This window comes from Lutra lutra, chromosome 12 (genome assembly GCF_902655055.1).
Source record: "Lutra lutra chromosome 12, mLutLut1.2, whole genome shotgun sequence".
In the NCBI taxonomy this organism is placed as follows: Eukaryota; Metazoa; Chordata; class Mammalia; order Carnivora; family Mustelidae; genus Lutra; species Lutra lutra.
In genome coordinates, this window is record NC_062289.1 from 34,221,466 (window position 1) to 34,248,709 (window position 27,244).

The following is a 27,244-nucleotide window of genomic DNA, read 5'->3' on the forward strand; positions in this document are numbered from 1 at the left end:
CAATTCTGTGCCCCTTGGTGGTCAGACCCATGTCTCATGTAAATACTTATAAAACCTAAGATGCAGAAACCATATTAAAAAGAGCAAAAGATGATTTACTGACAACTTACCACCATGGTATTTTTATTTTGTGCTATACTATTCAAATAAATTATATTCAGATATAATTTTCTATTAGTTTTTAAGGTTCCCAAGTTCAGTCTTGGCTTTCTCCTCCACCCTGATACCTAGGTCAGCCCTCCATGCAGAGCAGAGGACCCAAAATGGAGGTAGGTCTGTGGGAAAGTGATCACTGGCTAAGGCTGGAGCTACAAAGTTGCTAAAGGACTGCATATTCTGGGTACATGGTTGTGGCAGTGTCCCACAAGATGTCCTTACACCTATACAGCTGACCAACCTTTAGGGTATCAAAACCCAGCAGCAGAGCCCCTTCCTCCTGTACTCTCCCTTCCCCACGGTCTCTTTAGAAAGTTTCACGTTGTGCTACTGTAAAGGAGAAAGGCTGGTAGAAAGCCCATCCATTGTTGTAGAGCATGTATTGAAGGATAAATTTGGAGTTAAGAGGAATACTTTGATAACTCGAATATTCTTGCATAGAATGTCAGAATATGTTTCTATCAGTGCAATAGGTACTTTACTCAGAAAGTATATGTCAGTTGATTTCTTATAAATCAAAACAATTTTAACCACATCAGTAAGTATCTATCATTTAATCAGATTTGAAAATAGATTGTTTTAGAATTGAGAGAGGGATCGTGCTATCCTCTCTCTCTCATATATTATCAAATTATATATTAATTACATGAATCAAATATACATATTATATATAGTCAAAGTGTATATATATATATATGTGTGTGTGTGTGTGTAATATATATATATAATATGAACAAGAAGAGAGAAAAAAGAGATAGAGATCCTGACTCAATAACTTTTTTCTACCTCTAGAATACTTTTTTTCAAATTAAATTAATAATTATTTAATTTATGTGATTACACAAGAAGCTCAGACACATTAACCTTTAAATGGTTTCATAAGATATATTGTTAAGGGGGGAATGATGAGGTAATAGATACCATTTATCAATAAAAATATTTTATTATTTGAAGAGAGTATGAACTTTTTAATATAATATAGTATTTGAGATTTAGAACATTTAAAGTAAAAACCAAAACAATTGTTCAAAATACAAGTGACTATAGAATTATGAGAACCATAAATGCTTGGGATTAAAAGGAACCTCCTTTATGAGGAAGTCAATATATAAAAAAAATACTGGAGTGTATGTGGAGAAATACATTTTTTTAGATAGCTCTGATATACATACAATGAGGCAGTAAACTGATTCCATTTTGGCCAATAGTTGTTTACCCATACTCAGCTCTTCTATCAAAATGTTTTGTTGTCAACAATGGGTGCACATAGGGAAGTCTGGCACAGCTACCTCTGGGTTGTAGGTAATTATGGACTTTGTTCTTGGAATTCAGAATTTTTGCCTTTCTCCAAATTTCTCCTATTCAAAGAAATCTTAGACTAGACAACCAATCTTGATTCTGTCAGGCATGCATACTTGTGGAATAGGGTGGTGATTTGGAATCTCTCTTATTATCCTAGAATTAGCAGCTAGGTCCCAAATCTGGGGACAAATAGGTGTCATTCATCAACTCTGATCTCACAAGAGCTGCAGTAAAAAATTAAAGCCAGGCATTCTCTAGAGCTTATTGAAAGGTGGCTGGGAGGGCTCTGCTATCACCAAAGTACCCAGAAAGCCTCCTTACTTCCTGTTAACATCAGAAGGTTGTGGAGGGGAGCTGATGGAGTAGTGGCTGGATGTACAGTGTTTGTAGTTAGACCCTCCACTCTTCATGGAGAGATGCCTAGTGAGGGGAGCCTTGGGTGAATTACTTATAGAGACTGGCATCTATGGGCTTTTCGAGCTATGGAAACCGTAGTCCCAGACCCTAATGGAAGGTGGAGACATTTTTTAACTCCTAAAGTGATCCCAAGAGTTTGGTGGTCTATGCACATATAGAGGCTGATGCTAGATTTGAGGAAAGAATATAGGTCCCAGTAGTTGTCTGAAAATGTTCAATCAACAAAGCACCAGCATTAAAACTTACAGAACAGGTATCTGCAGCTTAGTTGAATATTCTGAAGATAATGGTGAAGCACTTTTATTTATTTATTTTTAAAGATTTAGTTTATTTATTATTTTAGAGAGGGGAGGAGAGGCAGAGGAAGAGGGGGAAAAAGAATCTCAAGCAGACTCCCTGCTGGGTGTAGAGCTCAGTGTGTGGCTTGTTCTTACCACCCTGAGACCACAACCTGAGCCAAAATCAGGAGTCTGACACTGAACGGACTGAGCCACCCAGGTACCCCAATGGTAAAGCATTTTTAAAGAAATGAAAATCATTGGCACTTGATGACATAGAAAATGATATTGGAAGGAAAACATGGACACTGATGACTCTGAATCAAAAAGTAATTCAGATGATTCAGACTCTAACTGGTAAAACATTTTAGTACTACCTTAACCAATGTATTTCCCTTGCATTTTTGTTTATATGTATGCACAAGATACATGTGTATATACCTACACATGTGCATGCATACATGTAAGTCTAAAGGAGTTCTTTCAGTAAATATAAAAGTGTGTGCACGTGTGTGAGATTAGAAAATCCTGAGGGATAGTTTAATTGCTAGACATATAATTGTATGTTTTAGACTTGATGAAATCAGACATATTAAGTGTCGATATCCAGGACCAGCCTTGTTCTTCAAAATTGTATTGGGTATTAAAGCACCTTAGTTCTACCCTGTGAATTTTATTATAATTAACAGCTCTGTTGGATTTCTTTTGGAAGGCCATCAATAAATAATCATGGAGAAATTCAATCTTACAATATATGTTTTCTTCAATAAAACTTTGTAGTTTTGTCTATGAAGTTCTGGCATATTTTCAGATAAGATTAATGATAGTTATCTTAGACAGTATTTTTTTATTTTATAAGGTATCATTTTAAAATTATATTTTCTAATTGCTGGCATATATAAATGACACTGATTTTTATATGTTGTGTCAGAAACAAGCAGCCCTGATGAGCTCTTATATTAATTCTTTTAAAAATTCTAGTTAGTCAACATACAGTTCAATATTTGTTTTTGGTTTATCATTTACGAATAACACTCAGTGCTCATCATAACAAGTGCCCTCTTTAATATACCCATCACCCATCTATACCATCCCCACCCACCTCTATCATCTATCAACCCTTAGTTTGTTCTCTATAGATGAGAATCTCTTATGATTTGTTTCCCTTTCTTTCTTTTCCCCCCCTTTCCAAATGTTCATCCATTTTGTTTTTTAAATTCCACATGAGTAAAATCATATGGTACCATCTTTCTCTGATTGACTTATTTTGCTATTTAGAATAATACATTCTAGCTCCATCCATGGCCTTTCAAATGACAAGATTTCATTCTTTTTGATGGCTGAATAGTATTCCATTGTACATATAAAGTGTGAACACTTTTTCATGTGCCCATTAGCCATCTGGATATCTTCTTTGGAAAAATATCTAATCATGTCTTCTGCCCATTTCTCAACTGGATTACTTATCCTAGGGTGTTGAATTTCATAAAGTCCTATCATCAGGGAACTACAAATGAAAACCATATGAGATGCCACCTCATACCTGTTAGAATGGCTAAAATTAACAACATAGGAGACAACAGGTGTTGGGGAGGATGTGGAGAGAGGGGAACCCTCTTGCCCTGTTGGTGGGTATCTTATATTAATTCTAATAGTGTGTGCATTGATTATCTTGGATTTTCTGTATAAACAATCATAATGATAATTTTTCCTACCTTTCTGATCTTTTTAGGCTTTCTTTATTTTTCTTATCTTACTTCATTCATCAAGGCCTTCATTATAGCATTGAATTGAAGTGGTGAGAATGGACCTTCCTTTTTGCTTCTGAAATTAAATGTAAGACTTCTAAAGTTTTCACAATTAAATATATTTATTTAACAGTTTTTGGTAGATATTCTTTATAAGGAAAAGTTTGTTAAAAGATGCCATTTTCTAAATGAAGAAATTCATTTCTTGAATAGTATGAAACACTTTCCTAAATTTAAAATAATCATATAGGGGCGCCTGGGTGGCTCAGTGGGTTAAAGCCTCTGCCTTCGGCTCAGGTCATGATCCCAGGGTCCTGGAATCAAGCCCCACATCGGGCTCTCTGCTCGTCAGGGAGCCTGCTTCCCCTCCTCTCTCTCTGCCTGCCTCTCTGCCTACTTGTGATCTCTGTCTGTCAAATAAATAAAATCTTTAAAAAATAAATAAATAAAATAATCATATAGTTTTTTCTCCTTTGAACTAAGTGGTAAGCTAAGTGGTGAATTTCATTCATACATTTCTAAATTGCAAAACATTCTTATATTCCAAGGATATACTCCAACAGACATGTGTGTATGTCTGAACACACTGCAAGATTCCATCCACTGCTATGGGAGAGACTGTATATTACAGTGGTTACACAGATGAACTCTAAAGTCCTACTGGTTATTGGGTTCCAATACCAGTTTTATTACTTATTAACCAACCAACCTTGAATCAGTTACCTAACCTGTCTGTAATTCAGTTTCCTCACATATAAAATAGGTATAATAATATCTCATTTTTCATAAGAGTAACACAAGATTTTTGACATCATGTTTTATATCTTAGGAGGGTGACATGTGTATAGTAATTAGCGTATTATCATTATTATTATTATTAAGTAAAGTAAATCATATTTTCTTTAGGATTTTAGTTGGATATGCCTATTGTTAGTATTTTTTTCTTAACATTTATAATCTATCCTTTTGTGGTTTGAATAAGAGGTAATACTAAACTTTAAAGTGATTTGAAAAGTATTCACTCCTTTTAAACAACTGTGTAGAGTATAACTGGCATTAAACAAGTTGTACGTATCTCTAAAGTATAATCAATTTGATAATTTTTGAAATATGTATACATAAATTAAATTATCACCACAATCAAGATACATCACTCTCCCAAATTTCCTTGTGCCCCTGTGAAATTCCTTCCTCCTGTCCCACTGGGCTTGTCTGATCCTTAGGTAAAAATTGATCTGCTTTCTCTTGCTGTAGATTAGTTTGAATTTTCTAAAATCTTATCTAAGTGCAACCATATGATATGCATTCTTTTTAATTTGGCTTCTTTCATTCAGCACACTTATTCTGAGATTTACTGATGTGGTTTGCCTCAATTAATTTTTTTTTATTCCCAAGTGGTATTTCATTGTATAGATATGCCACGATTTGTTTAACCATTCATCTTTCAAGGAATATATGTTTTGGCTATTACAAATAAGCTGATAGGAATATTCATGTACAAGTACTTGTGTGGACATCATGCTTTCCTCATTTCTCATGGGTAGATACTTAGCAATGAAATGTCTTGGCTATATAGTAACTGCACTCTTTACTTTTTAGAAGACTGCCAGATTGTTTCCCAAGTAGTTGTACCATTTTTTCATATCCCCACAGGTAAGGTATTAGAGTTTCAGTTCTACCACGTGATTGATCTTTTCTAATTTTAAAAATTTTAACAGGTGTATAGTGGTTTCTCATTGTGGTTTTAAATTGCATTTTCCAAATGACAAATGGTGTTAAGCATTTTTGCCTGTGCTCATTTGTCAACCATATATCTTCTCCTGTGAAGTGTGTATTTTCAAATCACTTGCCCATAGTTTTACTTATTTCATTCTGTCGAATTCTAAGAGTTTGTATGTGTGTGTGTTTTCTAAACAGAAGTCTTTGATTAGAGATGTTTTGCTTTTACTTTTTCCCAAAAGAAAATTGGGCTTATATTTTCATTTTCTTAGTAGTATGTGTCAAAGAGCATAGTTCTTAATTTTGATCATGTCCAATTTACTTTTCCTTTTATATTGTGTCCTTTTGTATTAAATCTAAGAAATTTCTGCCTAATCTCAAATCAAAAAGAAGTCTTCTTAGTTCTAAATGTTTCATAGTTTTGAATCTCAGCATCTATGTTTATCAGATATATTTTTCTAACTTTTATTTATTTATTTGACAGAGATCACAAGTAGGCAGAGAGGCAAGCAGAGAGAGGGGAGGAAGCAGGCTCCCCACTGAGCAGAGAGCCCGATGCAGGACTCCATCCCAGGACCCTGAGATCATGACCTGAGCCAAAGGCAGAGGCTTTGACCCACTGAGCCACCCAGCTGCCCCTGTTTATCAGATATTTATTTGTCGTTTTCTACTTTGTAATGTTTTTGTCTTGTGTTATCAAGTAACGCTATCCTCATAGATGGAGGTGGAAAATATCCAGTCACTCTCAACTTTATATAAGAGTTTGTGTGAAATTGGATCAGTTCTTTCTTAAATATTTTGGAAATCACCAAAGTAGTCATCTACGTCTATAGTTTTCTTTATTGGAAAGTTTCAAACTACAAATGTAATATTTTTATTATAAATAAGACTATCCTCTTCTGAGAAATTTTTGGTAGCTTGTATCTCAGTGAATTTCTCCACTTCATCTTTGTTGTCCAATATAGGCATGAAGTTGTTTATGATATCTCCTTAATACCCTTTAATTATCTGTAGCATGTATAGTGATGTTATCTTTCTTATCCCTAATATTGGTACTTTAGGTCTCCCCTCTCCATCTTCCTTTTTCCTAATAAGTCTGCCTAAAGTTTTATTCATTATTTTGATATTCTCAAAGAGCAAACTTTGGTTTATTGTTGTTTTTCTTTATTTCATTTATTCACATTTTTATGGTTACCCTTTATTTCTTTTGCTTACTTTTAAAATAATTTGTCTTTTTGTATGCTGTCTTAAGGTGAAAGCTTAGTTATGGAAAAATTTTTTAAATACATTTGTTTGGCACTCTGAGTTTCTCCTTACATCATGCCTTAGGGATATGACACAAATTTTGATATGTTGTATTGATTTTCATTTAACTAAAAGTATTTTATAATTTTTATTTTATTTTTTTTCTTTGTCCCTTGTGTTGTTTGGAAACAGATCATTTTGTGTCCAGGTATTTCAGAAGTTTCCAGACATGTTTCTGTTATTGATTTCTAATTTAATTCCATTGTGATCAGAGAACATAATTTATAGGACATGAATTCTTTTCCATTTATTGAGACTTATGTTATGGTCCAGTATATGATCTATTTGGTAAATGATCCATGTGCATTTGAAACAAATATCCACTCAGCTGTTGTTGGGTGGAATGTTTTACAAATATCAATTAGATTAAGTTGATAGTGTTGTTTAAGCCTAGTTGATATCCTATTTGTTCTTTCAGTTGTTAAGAGTAGTGTATTAAGATATCACTATGACTGTAGTTTTGTCTGTTCCTCCTTGCAGTTTTATCAGTATTTGATTCCTACATTTTGAGGCTCTCTTCTTAGGTGTACAAACATATATTATTATTGTGTCCTCTTGGTTAACCCTTTGATTGTTATCTCTACTACTGCTTTGAAATATACTTTTTTTGCTATCAGAATGGTCATTCCAGCTTTCTTCAATAAATGCTCATGTGGGATAAATACTCTTATTACAAAATAACTATCATCTCTGAACCTTGACCCTCACATCTAATAGTGCCCCTAATCATTGTGTCGATCAAAAGCACCACCACAAGCCTGAAGTGTCCTGAGGGATGGCATGGTTATCTCTTACAAACTACTCATTTACATCTTCTTTGATGTCTTTTAATAACATTTTATAAATTAGGCCAATAGCCCAGAACTTATTTTGATCTAAGGGAAGATAATCTCATAGAAGCTAAGCAAGAGGAAAAGGTCAGGGTTTGGCATTAGAATTGCCCTCTAGAGAAGGACACGTTAAGCCTGCAGATGTTGCCAAAGAGGTGGAGTTGGCTGAACAGGTACTGTATGCCATGTGCTGGTATAAATCTAGGCATGGGTCTGAATGAGAAATTCCTAATTGAGTCCCAACATTTCCTAGAAAACAAGAGGAGACATAGAAAGGATGGTCAATTTAGAAAATTAAAAAATCACAGAATTGTAGAACTGGAATTTAAGGATTAATGTTCAGATTATTTTATCTCAGTGAGTTAACTGAAGCCCAAGGAGATTAAATAATTTGACCAAATTCACTAGGCTGACTCAGAGTGGGAAAAAATAGGCTACCATGTAAAGTTCAATCAGTTAACTTTCATAGCATATTCCAATTTTTTAAAAAAATGCTAATTCCCAGTTTGGGGGTTATCTCAGGAACTAATATGCAATTTGCAATTCATACAAATTCACATAATCTCAAGAAATCAACAATGAATTATGATGCTTTTGTAGGTTTACCTGATCTGCGTTCTGTGCTGCTGATGCAGTAAGATTAAAAAAAAAAAAAAAAAAAAAAAGGAAGGAAGAAAGAAAAAGAAAAAACCTTCAGCAAAATAGTATTTCAAATCTGCTCTTTTGTATCTTGCAATATCCTTTCTGGTCAAGTACCCTATCTCGGGAGTAGGTATTGATTTTTTTTCCAGCTATAGTACAATGCTTCACCCTTACCCACCACATCCCAATGGTTTCTAGCTTGTAAGTATAAAATGTTAAAGGCACAGTAAGTCATTAAATGGGGAAGCCATTTAATACCTTTCCACAGATAAGAAGGCAGTCTGAAGACAACAGCTGGGTTACTCACCATTCGATTCATTAAAATGCTTTTTTTTTTTTTTTTTTTTTCTTCCTGCACAGATTTTGTGCTCCTGAGATTCCCAAAGCTGGATTCAAAGTGGCAAATGCAGTCTACCTAGAAAGAGTCCTGTATCCCTGTCAGAATATCTATTTTCTAGGGATGCCTGGGTGGCTCAGTTGGTTAAGCAGCTGCCTTCGGCTCAGGTCATGATCCCAGCGTCCTGGGATCGAGTCCCACATCGGGCTCCTTGCTTGGCAGGGAGCCTGCTTCTCCCTCTGCCTCTGCCTGCCACTCTGCCTGTGCTCACTCTCGCTTCTCTCTCTATGACAAATAAATAAATAAAATCTTTAAAAAAAAAAAAGAATATCTATTTTCTAGTCCTGAGTCTTGTCACCAAGTAGTGCAGTTACTATTAACCTAACTTCAGGTGGAGCTGTAGGGGGGGACCCTTTTTACTCTCTACTTGGGAAGAAATACTTTCTCTAACCATCTCCAAAGCTTTTATGGGGAGCAAATATGAACACTTTTAAAGAATGTGGGATTTGGTATTTTTTCATTTGTCTTGGACATGATTTCCAAAAATTCATTTTTATTGCATAGAGGGATATTTTACAAATAAATTTTAGAAAAATGGACCGATGTGTTTACATTTTTGGTAGGTCATAATTTGACCTAAACGTTAAGTATGAATGACATAACTCAGAAATGGTAAAATGTGAATGGGTTCTTCCTAATTAAAAAGTCGGTGAGTACCCTGACCCTTCTACAGGGGACAAGGGGTTTTTCCCTTGGGATGAAAGGGGATTTTCCATCTGGAGGTTTCCACTCTGTTGAGAACAAGAAAACTAATTCCCAAATGGTTTTACCTAACAATGGTGCTCATTTACATTCCATGGGAATCTGCATTTTTGACAGTTTAGTGGGAAAAACAGCATTTACAAATAATAGTAAGCTATGAGAAAATAAGCATATAATTCCACAGTAGCAAGATGAAACTTTTTCTGTCATGAACAGACTGCATACAGTAAAAAAAATGAATTTAATCATCCAGGTATTTAGTCTACATGTCAATATATATGAGGAAATGGGAAATACAGAGATAGCTTTTTTTTTTTTTCTTTCCTTCTTTACATTCAGGGCTGTTTTCCAGAACTTTCTGTCATGATGAAAATATTCTATATCTGTGCTATCTAATAAAGCATACACTTGTCATATGTCACTAGTGAGCACCTGAAATGTGGCTACTGCAACTGAGGAACTGAACCTTTAATTTTATTATTGATTTACATTTAAATATCCTCATGTGACCAGTGGCTACTGTACTGTACAGGGTAGATCTAGATATTTGTTTTTAGCTCTATTAGAACTTCAAAGAAACTTATTGTAAAAAAATCCTACCTAATGGCTGATGAGACAATTGTTACTTTCTCTCATGCTCTTCTTTAATTTCAAATTCAGGAAACAAACAACTATTAGAATGAACTCCTCTCTGATGTTAGTTCCATCATCTAATCCGATTACGGGAGATTAATCCCTTTGAAAGTAGCTGCTTTTATTTACTTAATAATTATAATTTTCATTATTTTCAGTGTAAAATTATATTTCACTAATAAAAATAAAAGTTGGCAAAAAGCCTCCATCAATATATACTCACATATAATCTTATCATTAAATATTTGAGATATGCAATGGGAAAAATCATCCATGACTCCCACAGACAGAGGAACTACCTGCTTCTCCACATCAGATGCCTTTCAAAGCTGGCCTCTGTTCGGGATGCAATTCATCACAGTTATCCCAGGTCACCACGTGTTCCTCTGTGTCATTTCACACGGGAACATGACATGACATGATGTAATTAAAGGAATGCAATGTGGTGGCTCCCGTTAGAAAGAAAGGACGCATTTTCCAGATCAGCTCCTAGGTCTCCACTCCAGCTGCCACAGAGAGGCTCTGAAGCTTCTGCGATGAAAGCTGGCCGATCTCATGTGTTCAAATGCTCAAGGTCTCTACATGTCTGCCCATTTCTATTAAAAGCCAAGTCAACCACTGTCAGAGAGTGTTACAGACCTCCTCCCTCAAACTGTGATCTTGTCAGATCTCATAAACCAAACAAGGTTGGGGCTGGGTGTGTACTTGGATAAGAGGCCTACCGAGGAAAAATTAAGGTATTCTGGTTAGCTCAGGAACCTATCCCGCCTTCCCAATCCAAATGGGATCACTTTATGACTAGCTCATCCTTGCTCCTCGTGCCTTTGTTAGTGAGCCTAGATTGGGAACGTGCTCCTGCATCACACATAGCCTTCTCCTTCTCAAAGTTGGGGAGAATTTTGTCTTGCTTTCCTGGCACTGTTCCAGTTCAGCTAATTGCTTCCTCTTGCTTTAAATTCCCCCTGCAGTGTCTATTGAAGTGTCTTCTTCATTTATGATTCTAAACTTTTGTGCCATGTTGCTGTGTGCCGGCAAGCAGCTGTTGCTCTCTATTCCAGCTGTGGTGGAATTTTTGTAGTGGCCAGAGTGAATTGTACACATGCCATACTCAGTGGAGTAGAGAGAAGTCGTAAAGTCCTGGAGCTCATCCCAATGATGCATGCCATTTCAGTGAAAAATTATTCTATATAATCATATAGATGCAAATGCAGATATATACTCCCACAGTCTAGACTTGTTAGCTCACTACCATCTGTCTGAGACAAACTCTCAAAAGGAAACCAGGGTGGTGAGGCAAAGCGTGGGTTGGAAGTTGTGAAATTGGAAACCCTCATTTTCATGATTCTTTATTTTTATTTTTTGCTTTAGCAGGAAGACTCTAATTTAAATCAGTCATTGAAAAAAAAAAACGTATCCATGTCAGTTTACAGAAATTTGTTTAAATACTATTTTTCTATTTCTTGATTTTAAAAAGGGGATACTATTTTGCCACCCATGAAAATAACTCGTACTATGCCAAAGAATATTGATCATAGAATGCTTGGCTTGGATACATGTATAAGGATCTGGGAAATCATTTGAAATGATTGTTTTAGATAAAGATCTCCCTTAGCTCCCTTCCCACTTCCTTTTATTCCCCATTCCCACAATAATTATGAAACCTTTGATCATCAAGAGTTTCACACTATGACCCCCTCATTCTAAGCTATACTTCCTTGCCCTCCATAGTACCTCATGCCCCTGAACAACTCATTTTTTAAAAAGGATATTTTATCCATATCCTTTCCCTATTTTAAAAATCTCAATTTTCTCATTAATAAATAATCTACTATATTTTAAGAGAAAACAGCTTGCTTAAAATACTTTCCACTAATATGAATATCTCATATTGTCTGTCTGTCCTGAGTTCCTTTAATCCAATACACCCCTGCATAAACTTTGGGAAGTTTACTGCAATTTCACTGCCACTCCCTCATTTGCTCCAAATCTGTTCTGTTTCTAACTCAATTTCCCCTAAACTTTGAAGGCTTTGCTATTTCTAACTTAATCCTTACTAAACTGAAATCCTGGTGTAATCCAGAATTGCAATTCTGCTCCAAGCAGTTTAGACTTGTGGTTCCATGTACTTGGCTTTGAGTCTTGGGCTTCCACATGCTGAGGATGGGTGGGGTTGACTCTTGCAACTATGCTCACATTAAGAAAACCGATTCTTGTTGTAGAACCCTGTAATCAACTTTAGTCACCTGGGCAGTGCTATGGACAGGCTACCTATTACAGCCTTCCATAGAGTGGAGGGATGCAGCAGAGGAAGGACTGAGGACTAGATTCAGACACAGAATTGCCTTTAACTCTCCCATGCTTACCATATTTGGAAGACAAGTTTTGGATTAAAAGTCAAGAGATCTCCTTCCTTCCTTCCTGCCTCCCTCCCTCCCTCCCTTCTTCTCTCTCTCCCACCCTCTTCCTCCCTTCTTCTTTCTCCCTTTCATCCTTTCTTCCTCAGAGAGAAAGAGAGAGAGAGCGAGCACACACAAGCAGAGGGAGCAGCAGGCAGTGGGAGATGTAGGCTCCCCAATGAGCAAGGAGACTGATCTAGGACCCAATCCCAGGACCCTGGGATCCTGACCTGAGCCCAAGGCAGACACTTTACCTCCCCAACCACCCAGGAGTCCCAAGAGATCTGCTTTCTAATCTGAAAATTTTACTTATTTTTTGTGTCTTTGGATAAATGATCCAATAATTTTTTTCAAAGATTTATTCATCTATTTGGGAGCAGAGGAGGAGCAAAGGGTAAGAATCCCCAAGCAGACTTCTTGCTGAGTGGAGCCTAATGTGGAACTTGATCTCACCAGCCATGAGATCATGACTTGAGCTGAAACCAAGAGTCTGACTCAACAGACTGAGCCACCCAGGTGCCCCAGTGAACCAATCTCTTTAAATGAAGAAATTGTATCAGAATCAGAGACTCTAAATTTTGAAATTATTGGTAGTTATTTGATAAAAATACTCATTCCATGTAGGAATTTAGGAGCCATATCCAAGACAGATTATTGTCCAGATGAAAACTTTTATGAACACTCAGAAACTTGATTGTTTTAAAACTTGATGAGGATTAAGAGGAAACAACTTCCAGTTATAAAATAAATAGGTCACAAGGATAAAATTCTCTGTACAGAGAATATAGTCAGTAATATTGTAATAACTTTGTATGATGACAGATGGTAATATATAAAATATATATAAAAATACGAATCACTATGATGTACACCTGAAACCAATAGCATATTGCATGTCAGTTATACCTCAATAAAAATTTAAAAATAATAAAACACATGCCCTATAACTAATATTGAGAAAAAGGGAAATTTGATGATTTTTTTTAAGATTTTATTCATTTATTTGACAGACAGAGATCACAAGTTGGCAGAGAGGCAGGCAGAGAGAGAGGAGGAAGCAGGCTCCCCGCGAGCAGAGAGCCCAATGTGGGGCTTGATCCCAGGACCCTGAGATCATGACCCGAGCTGAAGGCAGAGGATTTAACCCACTGAGCCACCCAGGTGCCCCGGAAGTTTGATGATTTTGATGTTCTTGACTTTAAAGACTCTTAGTCAATTCCATCATTGACAGATTTCCAGGCTAAGTAGGAAAGTGGCTAATACTTATGAAGCCTCTATTATTGTTAGGTTATTTGTGTATATTATTTCACTTTATCTCACCATTATCTGTCACAATAGATGTCATTTACAGAAAGTGAAGCTGAGGCAGAGATTTTAAATGACTTGCCCATGAGATTACAGAAGTGTGGATGAAACCTTTGAATTCCAGTGTATAAGTCTGATATCCTTCTCCACTCAGATATGCCATATCGGTTCTGGAAACTACCCCTACCCCCTTTTCCTACCCCCCTTTCCCCACCACGCAAATAATGGAATCTATAAGGAATTCTGCCCTTGTTTGTGTTGGTACTTATTTGACTGTGTCAGTCACAAGTTAGAGAATCACAGAGCTCCAGGGTTGTAAAGCCCTTTCAGAGCCATTTGGTTCAGCTTCCTTATAAGATCCCCATGATTTTTATAGTCATTCTTGTTCTTAATAAGGGATGTTCATCAAGCTACCTGGCCAATGTGAAAAATCACATGCTGCTATCATGCTCTCTGAAACTAAGGTAGAACCTTCTGCAAAATGCTTCAGAATTGTTTTTTCTTTCTAAAAATAGAGATCATTAGAGATAAAAAAAATAACAAGTGCTAAAAAAGAAACAGTTCTGAGATTAGTGTTTCCATTTCACTCTAGAAATACGTGGGTATGAATAAGGACAAGTTGGAAAAAGAAAGTTTGAGTGTTGTGATTTGCACTGTTCTGTAATCAGGTAGCCATAGCATTATGACTTCATTAGCATTAAATTAAACTGGAGTGGAGCTAGGAGACCCAAACACACTGCACTTTTGGTAGTCTAAACCTAATCCTCCAAGCTCTTCACACTGTCCAGCTTTGGGTGTTCTAGTTGCACCTAGGTTTGGATGGCCATTTCAGGAGTCAGATGAGAATCTCCCAACCCTACCTCCAGTGGAAGTTCATCTTAGTATGCTCACAATGACATTCCCTTGTTTCTCAGCCTAGTTCACAGGCCTAGGATTTCTACCTTTTCTTTCTGTCTATCAATCCTGTTGATTCTTCAAGGCCAAGTTTCTTCCATATATTCCTTTCTGACCATACCTACACAGACTGCTGTATCTTATGTTTGAAATCCTATCTGGACTTACATGAACATTTAATTTCATTGCTTTGGTTCTCTGCTTTCTTGCTTTCCTTTTAACATATGATATTCAAGGACAGCATCTATCTATGTGGCATGAGTGCTTAATAGCATGGTAAATATTATCACCATGGTAAACATGTAAAAGAAACTCAATACCTTGTTGCCAAATAAAAGCACATTGCCCTTGCCTGTTAGCTTTCAGTGAAAACCGAGGAAAGATCTAAAATGGGTAGACAAATTGGAATAAACCAGAGTTTCTAAACACAAACTGACTCATTTTGTTTAATGTATGCGACATCTGACGAAATCTAGAAAAGCACTGCCCTGGTCTTTCAAGTCTGTGGTCAAGCATCTAACCAATAACTGCCCAGGTCACGGAGAGAAATGATTCCCCAGTATCTGAGTGGTATATTTCTTCCTGGATCAGGCTGTCTATTTAATCACTTTTCAACAGGCTCCTCTATTCACATGTCCACTTGATCTACATTAATTATTTTAACCGACATCCTTGTTAAGTGAAATTGTTTTTCCTAGCCAGACTATAAATAGCCTCTACCTTATTCATCATTTATCTCTTTGGAGATCACACTGGCTGCATTTATAAAGAAAGAAAGTCATGACTTGGCCAAGATACAGGAAGCAGCCCTCTCTAGGGGCAAAGGAATTTCACAGTTATTGGAGAGACACAGCTTATTTTTTTCTTGACAACACACCAGGACAGGGCATCGGTTTTCTTTTAAGTGTGAAAGATTGCTTTTTGTAGTGTTCTTTCTCTGCTGTCCAAGGAGGAGGCAAAGGAGAAACATCAGTAATAAGGGAAAGCAGAAGGAATAAGTAAAATTAATAAAGCCTCATCTTCTGTCACCTCTTCTCATTCACACACACACATAAAAGGTTTTTCAAGGTTAAAATTTATTTTAAGAGAGAAGCACAAAAAAGGAATAAGCTTACTCTGACTACATGTAAAAAGGGTTAAGATTAGTTAACTTCTCAAAGTCTATAGTCCAATCAAAAAAACAACAGCTGAAAAGGAGATAAAGTTCCGTGCAGAATATGACCAACAGATTCTAGTCCATATTACTGCTTTTCTGCTGAGAGAGAAGGACCCCTTTGTGTCCTTCAGGGCCTGATTATACTATAGTAATGAACAATCCCTCAATTTCAGTCGCTCAAAAAAACCAGTATTTCTTGCTCATGCTATGTCTCCACCTATGGTCAGCATGGTGTTTTGTTCATGTCATCCTCAATCAGGCACAAATGAGGACTTCACCACTTTGAACATTGCTAGTCACCTGCAAGGGGAGAGGGAGATAGCAAGTTGCACATAGATTTTAAAGAGTTTTGTCTGAAAGTAACATGTCACTTCTGCTAAAATTTCATTAGCCAGTGAAGACACCTGGCCTGGCCTGGCTTCAGGGGTGCAGGAGAGTACAGACTTGTCATGTTCCTGCAGGAGGGGTACCAGACATGTTGGTTAAATAGCATATGTGGCTCCCATGAATCATCTCTCTAATATTTAATGAACACTAACTATTCATTTACAGTTCTTTCCTATGGTTCTTCTTTCACAGGAGAGATTATTTTATTTTGTTATTATTATTTTTAGGAAAATCATTTTGAAGTCCCCTTGGCTGTGGTTTAATGTCCAGGATCTCTAAGAGATGCGGGGTGGTCTCTATAAGGTTTGGGAATGCCTGCACTTGATCCAGATACCTATGGATTAGAAAGAAAAAAACAAACAAAAAAATCCAAGTCACTTTGCATGGACATCATATTGACTGTTCAGAGGCAACCAAAAAAAAAAAAAAAAAAATCAATGAGGTTGTCACTTTCTCTTGTTAAAACAATTCTGCTGTCACGTTGGTTATTTCTCTGATCTTAATTAACAATTGAATTCCATGGGCCAATCTGCAGTCTACTTGGTTATGTGACAATTAGCTATTATGACCATTGGGAAGATGCATTAAACAAAATAAAGAAAGCAAAAGCACTATCTTTTCACTAAAAAGGCTTTACAGACAACATATGTGCATTATTTCAGTTTTTCTTCTGAGTAGTTTTTGTTTTTGTTTTTCAATAGGTTTAACATTACAATTTTATTTTTTGCATAGGTAGGGTGGGTGGAAAATTAAGTAATTTCTAACCATATTCAAGGTTATGGTGTGAGTTTTATGAAGTTGGAGTCAGTAGCTAGAATTATTTGTTGTTATCCCCCTTCACCCTTTTATATCACTTTTAATTCTCTTCTGTTATCTCAACACTTCTTAGATTTCAGGGTTTATTTTTCAGCTCTTTTTACCTCCTTCTTATCTAATATCTGAAATTCCAAAGTGAAACAGATATTGGAATTTTGTCATTCATGAAAGCTCACATTAACTATGATTTTACAAGTTTATTTCAAAGAAATAGAAGTTTCCATAATAGTCAAAAATTTTTCAGTAGCAAGCAACTCATTCCTGACTTAAACTAGGTTATATTTTTAAAAACCTATATATCAGCTATTGGTCTGTAACAAGCCACTCCCAAAATTCAGTGGCTTAAAGTAACAATCATTTATTTTATTTCAAGAATCGTTGGGTCAGCTGGTCTCAGTTGAACAGCTTAGCTTAAAGCTGCAAATATAGCTGGCTCTGGCTTCTTAGGATGGGTTGGGCAAGTATCTGTCCCATGAATATAAATTATGAAGTACAGGCTGAAAAGGCAAGTAGCACTTTTCATGGTGATGAAAGAGGCACCAGAGAATAAGCCCAATGGTGCAAATACATTTTAAATCTCTTTATATCACAATTGTTAATTTCCCACTGGCAAAGGAAGTCATGGGGAAGAACTCAACAGCAAAACAGAGGGAAGTATACCCCTCCCATGGAGGTGGCAGAAAAATAAGGAGTACTTTTGAACAATAACCTAAACTTCCATAATGGACATTATATTGGTTTATGTACTTAGGAAGTCCAAGGGCAGTAAATTAGACTGTGTGCATAGACAGATCCAGATCAGAGCAAAACCTCTCTTTCTCTTTTGCTCTCTCTCTATCTCCCAGCTCTGATCTCTCAGTATGTTGGTTTTATTCTCAGGCAGATTTCCCAACGTGACTAAAAATACAGCCTCTGGTAGTTTGAAGCTTATACTCTAATGTGTTATCACCCAAAGGAAAAGAGAATTTTCCTTTCTGTGAATCCATACATCAAACCTCAGAGAAGATTCTGTTTAACTGATTAATTTAATGTTATTTTGACTGATTAGTTTAATATGCCCAGCCCCATATCAATCATTAAGATCAGGGGAATAGTGTATATGATTGATAATTCTAGAAGAAACCATGTGTTGAGAAAGTGGGGCAGGAGACCCGACAATTTCAGTCGAATCATGTGGAATTGGGGCAAGATGGTACCACAAACGCAAATGAGTGGTTGTTATAAGCAAAAAAAGCAATTTAATGATGAGCTGGCTCAAACAAGAGATGTCCGCTACAATAATACAGCATAATGAATATGCATATATATTACATAAACTAGTAACTACATGATTCCACAAGAATAAATAGATGTGGAATGGAATTTAATGAAGTTTTCCCATTTGAAAAAATTCAGATTGACCCTTTACATAAGTTTTCAGAAAGGGAGACCATTCCTTGAGTTCCAGAGTGGAAAGGTATCTTGTCATTTAAGATTCAATGTAAAAGGGGCACCTGGGTGACTCGGTGGGTTAAGTGTCTGCCTTGAGCTCAGGTAACGTTCTCAGGGTTCTGGGATTGAGCCCTGCATCAGACTCCCTAATCCATGGGGAGCCTATGTCTCCCTCTCTCCCTCTCCCTATCCCTCTCTCTCTGTCTCTGTCTCTCATGAATAAAAAAATAAAAGCTTAAAAAAAAGATTCAATGTAAAGAGTAATTATTTTTACTTTACCCTTAGATATTTATAGGAATAATATCTATATCTTAGTTAAAACGTTTGTAATGAGATTCTGATAAAATTATTGAATTGCCAGAGAACGTGGGCATCACAGAACATAGTACATTCATTTAAAGATAAGGAAAGGGAGGCATCCAGATAAAAAGTGATTTTGTCAAGCCATACATAGATATTGACAGGCCCCAGCCAGACCAGACTATGTAAGTTAAAATAAACAAGCAAAAAGACTAATCTGGGATTAGGCTCAACCAGAACCATTGCCTAAATCAAATTAACAGTGGAACTGGAAGTTTCCTCTTCGTTCCTTAATTTATAGAAGCAAACCATCCCTTTCTAGACCATATTCCAATGAGAGAAGATTGGAAGATCTAGTTATACCAGTTTTCCACAATACAGAGATTGGCAGGAATGTTGAAATGCATACCCTATTGCCCCATGCCCAGATTTGTAAACAATTACATATCTCTCAGGATCTCCAAATTCCATCATAAGTATCTAGCCAAAGCCAAACATTTGGTTGGCCTTGAACAAAGTTAACTTCAATCTTTAAATTCCTGATTTTATTGCTGTAGGTTATTTTGGGATAGTAGATTAATGAAAGATGTGCAAAATAATAGGGTCAGAGTGAAGAACAATGAAGATCAAAGAAATAGTACATGTGTTCATGAGTGAGGAAAACATCGGCAACCATTACAATGGTAACTGTTTCCTCTTTGGGAGGGCAAGTGTAACACCATATGTATGGTGTACATATGCCCACCTGACAACTTTTAGAGGAGAAGAGAGAAAACAAAGACTTTTAGTTCAGTTAGAGTGTTAGCTGAATTGTGTTCTATTCTTTCTCACTTTGGCCAGAGCCAATTTAAGCAGATCTTCATTTTCTTCTCATGCTCCATTTCCACCAAATGTCTTTTCAGTTCAGATAAAGCCTCTCTCAGCCAGACTTTACTTCTGTCTTGCACTGGCATAATTACAGAAAATTGCACTGTTTGCTCAATTTTTGCAAATTGAGCTAATGCAAAACTATGTAAATTATTTACCAAAAAGGAGCAAAATCAAACAAGTAAATGGGTTTGTGCTGCACATTAAGGGAGCAGAGTGGCACAGCCGGCATCTTGGTTACAGAGCCAGCTTGATTAACTCAGCCCAGAGCTACACAGTGAGACCGTCTCTGCTTGGCTCCAGTGAGCATTAGAAGGGGCAACCCTTACCCCACTTTCCAAAACCCTAATCAAATTTTTCCAACTTCCTGAGTCTGCTGGAGAATTTGGAGAGGTCAATATTTGGTAGTCTAACTAAGGCAATGGTCTCTTCCTACTGCTGCTTCTCTTTTCATTCTTTTCTTTCCCTTCTCTATCCTGCCTTTTTATCCCTCCCTTTCATCTTCCTTCATAAAGAAGTCAGCACTCTGGAATAATGATAAATTAACAGTGTGACTTTTAATTCCATTTTCTTTTCTTTGCATCTTCTTTTCTAGGTTCTTTGCTTACACACACTGACTTAAGATCTTGTGTTTTCCATTTTCTCCTTCTGTCCCCAAACACTTTCCCTGAACAATTTCATTAATGGCCACAGTTTCAACTTTCACCTCCAAGGAGACAATTAACAACTCTTAGAACTTGTTACACTTTGATTAATTTTCTGCATCTTATTCTCCCTTTCAATCTGCCTGCTGAGTTGAATATTACTGTCCAACAATCTACAAACTTCAAATAAAATTGTTCTTGCAGGCATTTTCCTTCCTGTTTTGTAGTTATTTCTTAATAGAAGCACCATTCTCTTAGTTACCTGAGTTCATAATCTCAGAATCATATTTGATTTTTTCTTCTTTTGTCAAGTTAAATCAATGCCATATAAAAATCCTCTTCTTTTATAATGTTTTTTGTTCATATCCAGTATTATTTGATTCCCTTGGTGTACTATTGTTGCAAACTCTGAGTATTCCTGTCTGCCATCAACTTTGACTAATCTCCCTTACATTGTGTTCATTGCCTACTACCCCCATTGTTCTTGAAAGGAACAATTCTCTAACCTGAGACTCTATCCATCCACTTGGTCCGTGCAGATGATGCAACAGATCCAAGAGACTATACTGTTACAAAGTGTAGAGCCTAATTTGGGTATACCTCTAACCAATTTAAGGAAACTATATCAGGAATTATGGGCCGACCTCACATTTAGCTCAATTTTATCTTTCCTGCCTTTATTGTTTAAATTTTCTCCATTCCCTCTTTTATTTAATCACTTTTTATTTAATCACATTTAAGTTGTTGGAAATCCAGATGTTCCAGTCATCTAATACCTTGTAATGGACCATGCCAAATATTGTGGCATGAACCAAAAAAAAAAAGTCATTTAATACTATCTCTAACAATTTTGGGGACTGACTCACTGGGACCCATTAGGCAGTTCTTATTGTCTCATGCAGTTGTCACCAGACACTGGCTGGGGCCAGAATCCACTCCAAGTCTTCCTCACTTGTATATTTGGCATCTGAGCTGGGAAGACTCAGATGGTGGGCAGAAGAACATATGGAGAACCTCAGGTATCTCTCCTTATTGCTATGTAGTCTCACCAGCCTGGCAGATTCAGAGTAACTGGACCTCTTAAGAGTGGCTCAGGGATCCAAAAGTGCATATCCTAAGAATCATATAAAATCTTTAGTACATTTTATGACCTAAACTGGAAGCCACAGATCACAACTTATTCATATTAGTTGAGATCACCACAAAAAATTGACTCAGTTTCAAGGGGAAGAAATGTAGATTCCACCTCTTGGTGGGAGAGTGGCAAGGTTGCAGAAGACTGTGTACAATGCAAGATGTTACTGTATTCATTTTTGGAAAATATAATCTTTTATATTTTCATGTTAAGATATAAGTAAAAATATTAAAAACATAATTTTCTTGCCACTAGTAGTGTTTGTCACTATAACAAACTAAGCCAGCCTACTACAGATTATTCTTATTGTAGGGTAAGCATAACACTTACCCTATAATACTCTTCCAATGGACAATCATTCCCACTTTCATGATATGTTACTTTGTGTCCTGAACTTGTAAGCATACATTGAAAATCTTTAAGATGGACATAAGTCATATACAATATTCTCACAAAAGTCTACAGAACCATTTCATAATCCCTATAAACTTGTATTCTGTTTGATGCACTGTGGAAAGCATCAGTCTACACAACAGTGCCATAGTTCCATAAGTAGAGGATAGTTATATAATCTGTAGAGGGCAGTCATATAGTCATAAAAAAAGGTACTCTGAGAGACAAAAGGCTGATGTTAATAATAATAGGCAATAACTGTTCCAGACATCCCAGGATAAATGTCACTCTACCAATGTGGCATTATAGACATGCTAGGTATTAAGCTAGCTTCAAAATCTCATTTCCCTTTACTTAGCAGCACGTTCTCATTTTCCTGCTACCCATTGAATATTGGACATAGTGCATTCTTTCCTTTTTTTTTTTTTAATTGGACATAGTGCATTTTTTCTACTCTCTATGCCTATGTATTTGCTCACCTCTGCAATGCTACCATTCCCATCAGGAAACTTTTTAAGTCCTCCAGTGAAAGGTATTACCCTCTTCAATGAATCTTCATAGCACTTTCCCAAGACAAACTCTGTTCTAGCTTATATTACAGCTACCTATATCCATGACTCCTCTTCCTTTTATATTGTGAAATGCATGAATGTTGGGTTAACCTTTTATATTGTTTTAATTGATAGACATCAAACCATATCATATCTCAACTACAAACAGATATGTATTTCTATCATACTGAAATGTTAGAGTGGAAATCATTTTTACCCACATATAATTAATTAAGAATGGTTTGAAGGATTAACATATCTGCTTTTCCTAGCACTGAGTATCAAGGGAGATTTGAAAGAAGGCACTGTTCAAATCTTTGAAAGGGATGGGAGACCCACACAAGTGATATGATGAGTTTCAAATATGTACAAATGTTCAAAGCAAGCAATCAGTGTTATAAAAATCTATCAACATCATTGACATTATGTCTATTCACATAAAATCTATAAAAATATGTTGTCATTATTATAGCCTTGATTTTCAGGAAAGGTAAGGAAGATTAGAAGTGGTTGACTAGAAAATTTAGAAATGGGATGGGAAGGAGAGGATGGACTCCCATTAGACAGCACCTTCATTTCTTCTTTCTCCTTAATTGTCTTAATCACACTGCCTTCCATTAAAAAGAAACACTTGGTTTTTATCTGGAAAGGAAAAAAGGCTGACATATACCTTACATTCAGGGTAAATCATAAGAAAACTAGAGTGTAGTAACACTTCGTGTTTACCTATTTTTATACATTCCCACAATGCACTGGGATGATTAATCAGTTCAGTTTGCATATGGCTCACAAATTTATATTCAGAGCCATGGGTGTATCTCACATGCCGTAGTGCAAGACCCTATCTTTGAAAAAGAGTAATGAAAATGGAGAGATCTGAGTTGTAGGAATGCCCAGTGGAGAAGATGTGAGAGGATTCAAGGAAGTGAAAGACGCTGGTGAAAGAGGAAGGAATGACCTTTATAATTAAGGTGATTTGAAGGCAGCAAAGAGAGTATGGTGGGGAGTCTAGACATCTGAGCATAACAAATACACACATGAGCACAGGGGAAAGAGCCTTGAAGCCAAAGAAAAGAAGTTTACATTTTAAAAAAGGGATACTAGGGATTTAGCTTGAGGGAAACAATGACCTGATTATTGGAGAGCAGGGAGAGTTACCTTGTCAGAAGCATTCTGAACTAGGCACAAACAAAATCTATGAGGAAAATTTGTCACTGAAATCTATGTATAAGAGACGTTGAGCAACATTATGAAAGATATCTTTAACAACTCCATTTATAGGCAAAAGTAGGTAGAAAATTAACATATATGATTGGTTAGCTAAAGGTCAAGAGTTAATTGTCAAAGCATAAATCTATTCATATAAATCTGTAGTCAGAATAAATGACTGCAGATACCAGAAAATCTATTATAATCTTTCAAATTCCTATGTATTTTTTATCCAGTTCTCTATGTTCTACCCCTAATTTGATATAGGTTATCTAGATACTGATTCATCAATGTAATGGGAAAGTCTGGCACTCAGTGTTCACAAAGTTTTTCAGACTCTACAACCTGACTCCTCTCTATACCTCTCTTATTACTCATACTCCATATCTCAGCAACTTCATCCATTGTCACTACTGAAATTACCAATGAGAAGAAAACTCACAAACACATTCAGGTGAGATATTTCTGACTTTCACATGAATTTAGCCTTCTGCTCATCTGACATCTCCTAAAGATTTCAAAGATACTTTAAGCTCAATATGGTTAAAACTAAACTTAATATAATCCTTGCATATGTTTCTTATCTATCTTTGCAAATAACTCCACCATATATTCATTCAATTTATACAATCTGGAAACTAGGGATCACTCGGAACTAAGGGTGCATGTTTGATTCCAAGCCTTAATCATATCACTCTCTAAATGTCATTTCATCCCATCTATTTCTCTTCATAATCTCTTCTACAACATTTGTCCTACTGCCACCTTTTCTTTCTAGGATTTTTATATTAGCCACTTTATTGATCTATCCTTATCTTTCCATTTCTCTACTTACAATATCTCTTTTCCATATTCTACTCTGTTATTTTCAAAATCCAAAACAGAATCATATCCCTTTAGGCCTTAAAATCATCCAAATCTTTTGATGGCTGCATAGTATTCCATTGTGTATATATACCACATCTTCTTTATCCATTCATCTGTTGATGGACATCTAGGTTCTTTCCATAGTTTGGCTATTGTAGACATTGCTGCTATAAACATTCGGGTGCACGTGCCCCTTCAGATCACTACGTTTGTATCTTTAGGGTAAATACCCAGCAGTGCAATTGCAGGGTCATAGGGTAGTTCTATTTTCAACATTTTGAGGAACTCCATGCTGTTTTCCAGAGTGGTTGCACCAGCTTGCATTCCCACCAACAGTGTAGGAGGGTTCCCCTTTCTCTGCATCCTCGCCAGCATCTGTCATTTCCTGACTTGTTCATTTTAGCCATTCTGACTGGTGTGAGGTGATATCTCATTGTGGTTTTGATTTGTATTTCCCTGATGCCGAGTGATGTGGAGCACTTTTTCATGTGTCTGTTGGCCACCTGGATGTCGTCTTTGCAGAAATGTCTGTTCATGTCCTCTGCCCATTTCTTGATTGGATTATTTGTTCTTTGGGTGTTGAGTTTGCTAAGTTCTTTATAGATTTTGGACACTAGCCCTTTATCTGATATGTCATTTGCAAATATCTTCTCCCATTCTGTCAGTTGTCTTTTGGTTTTATTCACTGTTTCCTTTGCTGTGCAAAAGCTTTTGATTTTGATAAAATCCCAATAGTTCATTTTTGCCCTTGCTTCCCTTGCCTTTGGCGAAGTTCCTAGGAAGATGTTGCTGCGGCTGAGGTTGAAGAGGTTGCTGCCTGTGTTCTCCTCAAGGATTTTGATGGATTCCTTTCTCACATTGAGATCCTTCATCCATTTTGAGTCTATTTCCGTGTGTGGTGTAAGGAAATGATCCATTTCATTCATTTTTCTGCATGTGGCTGTCCAATTTTCCCAACACCATTTATTGAAGAGGCTGTCTTTTTTCCATTGGACATTCTTTCCTGCTTTGTCGAAGATGAGTTGACCATAGAGTTGAGGGTCTATTTCTGGGCTCTCTATTCTGTTCCATTGATCTATGTGTCTGTTTTTGTGCCAGTACCATGCTGTCTTGATGAGGACAGCTTTGTGATAGAGCTTGAAGTCCGGAATTGTGATGCCACCAACTTTGGCTTTCTTTTTCAATATTGCTTTGGCTATTCGAGGTTTTTTCTGGTTCCATATAAATTTTAGGATTATTTGTGCCATTTCTTTGAAAAAAATGGATGGTACTTTGATAGGAATTGCATTAAATGTGTAGATTGCTTTAGGTAGCATAGACATATTCACAATATTTATTCTTTCAATCCAGGAGCATGGAACATTTTTCCATTTCTTTGTGTCTTCCTCAATTTCTTTCATGAGTACTTTATAGTTTTCTGTGTATAGATTCTTAGTCTCTTTGGTTAGGTTTATTCCTAGGTATCTTATAGTTTTGGGTGCAATTGTAAAAGTACTATGCAGCCATCAAAAGAAATGAAATCTTGTCATTTGCGACGACGTGGATGGAACTAGAGGGTATCATGCTTAGCGAAATAAGTCAATTGGAGAAAGACAACTATCATATGATTTCCCTGATATGAGGGAGAGGAGATGCAACATGGGGGGTTAAGGGGGTAGGAGAAGAGTAAATGAAACAAGATGGAATTGGGAGGGAGACAAACCATAAGTGACTCTTAATCTCACAAAACAAACTGAGGGTTGATGGGGGGAAGGAGGTTGGGAGGGGGGGTGGGATTATGGACATTGGGGAGGGTATGTGCTATGGTGAGTGCTGTGAAGTGTGTAAACCTGGCGATTCACAGACCTGTACCCCTGGGGATAAAAATATATTATATGTTTATAAAAAATAAAATTAAAAAAAATCATCCAAATCTCTTTGTTCTTAAACTTTATTTGCTATTTCTTAACTTAGCCTTCAAGATCTGATCTGATCTGATCCCTTCCTACCTCTTTAGCTTTATCCTATATTTTATAATACTCTTTTGGTTCCAGTCACTCCAATCTTCTCTTTGTTCCTTTGTTCTCTTTGTTCCATGGTCAAACCTCCCTTGCATTTCAGTAACATGGCACTTATTCTGTCTCTAACATGAAATATTTTTCCCTATCATCACTTATTATCCTTGTCACTCAGGAGTCATTTCTTCAGGAAGAGGTCCCTAACCTCCCTGATTGGGTCAAATAATCCTGCCACTCATGAAACCATGTACATCAACTTTAGAGCATTCTCATTGTTAGTTTTACATTGGTTTGTGTGGTTGAAAATATTTTCTCTTTTATTAGTCTAAGGGTTCTCTGAGATCAAGGGCTCCATTTGCTTTCATTCATCATTGTATTTCCAGTATTTTGGAATGTACTTGGTAATATTAAGCATTCAGTGAAGATCTGTTAAATGGAGAAATGTGACAATCAGTGAATCAAAAGGTACATGATAGCCCACATGAATATAACTATCATATCTTATTCTGCATAGCAGAAATATGACAAAGAGTTGACCCAATACCAATAGGTATGATGATAGTAAGAAAGGGAGTTAATTTTTGAGTTTCTTTTTGGTGAACTTCAATGAAATGTATTAGGCCAGTGAGGATCTTCCTGATGGCTAGGGCTGGTATGTAGTCAAGGGCCTTGGACTGTTTTTTTGTTTGTATATGAAAACTTAGAGTAAGGAGGCAATACAAGAAAGAAATACAGAAGGCAAGAGCCAGTTGGCAGTAATGAGAGAA

The 27,244-nt window shown here is 36.4% G+C and overlaps 2 long non-coding RNA genes across 3 annotated transcripts in view; one reads left to right on the forward strand and one right to left on the reverse strand.

The window, feature by feature from the left end:
- Window positions 1-8,897, forward strand: part of LOC125082538 (uncharacterized) — a 29,199-nt gene extending 20,302 nt beyond the window's left edge. Inside the window, exon 3 of the long non-coding RNA XR_007122009.1 lies at window positions 8,856-8,897. This is a non-coding gene — a long non-coding RNA (uncharacterized LOC125082538). The remainder of the gene's footprint in view (window positions 1-8,855) is intronic.
- Window positions 1-27,244, reverse strand: part of LOC125082536 (uncharacterized) — a 116,140-nt gene that overhangs the window by 50,656 nt on the left and 38,240 nt on the right. The window lies entirely within an intron of this gene.